We start from the raw sequence: 835 nt of genomic DNA, 5'->3' as shown, positions 1-835 counted from the left end.
CATGCTTTCTTTTTCCTAATCCCTCTGTCTCCTCAGAAATGATCACTTTCCTGTCTTGGCATTTGGGCTCATTGTCGTGCTTTCCTGTGTCTGTGACACACGTATGTGTCCTGGAAATTATCTACAATTGTTCTGCATGTTGTCAAACTTTATGCATCATTCCATAATAGCAATCAGCTGCACGCATTGGAACTTTCTACTTGACGTTGTGTTTGTGTGGAAACACACCAGTTTAATCTGCTCACCACCTCAACCAGGGAAGAAGATGCTAATTAAGGTGAAGACACTGACTGGGAAAGAGATTGAAATTGACACTGAACCCACAGACAAGGTGGAGTGAATCAAGGAGCACGTTGAGGGGAAAGAGGGAATCCCACCACAACAGCAGCGGCTCATCTATAGTGGCAAAAGGATGAATGATGAGAAGACAGAAGCTGACTACAAGATTCTAGGTAGTTCTGTCCTCCAGCTGGTGTTGGCTCTGAGAGGAGGAAGTGCTCTTAGGCAATGATGAGTCTTCCCTCCTACTTTGTCACTCATAGGGAAGTATATATTCTGTCACTGGCTGGGACACATGAACCATTGCCTCTTCTCTTGGCTGCTCTGTGTTGTGTATTTACTGGTGGGAGACTGTAAGGACTGCAGGATACAGTGCTCCTAGCCCAACAGGGCTCTCCTAGCTATTGTGTTTGAGTTTGCAGACCTGTGTGCTTCCCTCTCTTATGGCTGTGCCCCTGGTTGCCAATAGAATATTTCCTAGCCTCCTGGAAAACAACAACAACAACAACAACAACAACAACAACAACAACAACAAAACATTGTGTTTGTGATCATA

The 835-nt window shown here is 44.9% G+C and overlaps 1 pseudogene; it reads left to right on the top strand.

Annotated features, from left to right (window-relative positions):
* The first annotated feature begins 265 nt into the window (after positions 1-265).
* On the top strand, positions 266-511 carry LOC101575831 (annotated as a pseudogene).
* Positions 512-835: the final 324 nt, after the last annotated feature.

Source organism: Octodon degus, unplaced genomic scaffold (genome assembly GCF_000260255.1).
Source record: "Octodon degus isolate 3935 unplaced genomic scaffold, OctDeg1.0 scaffold00056, whole genome shotgun sequence".
NCBI lineage: Eukaryota > Metazoa > Chordata > Mammalia > Rodentia > Octodontidae > Octodon > Octodon degus.
This window is presented reverse-complemented; position numbering and strand designations above follow the sequence as displayed.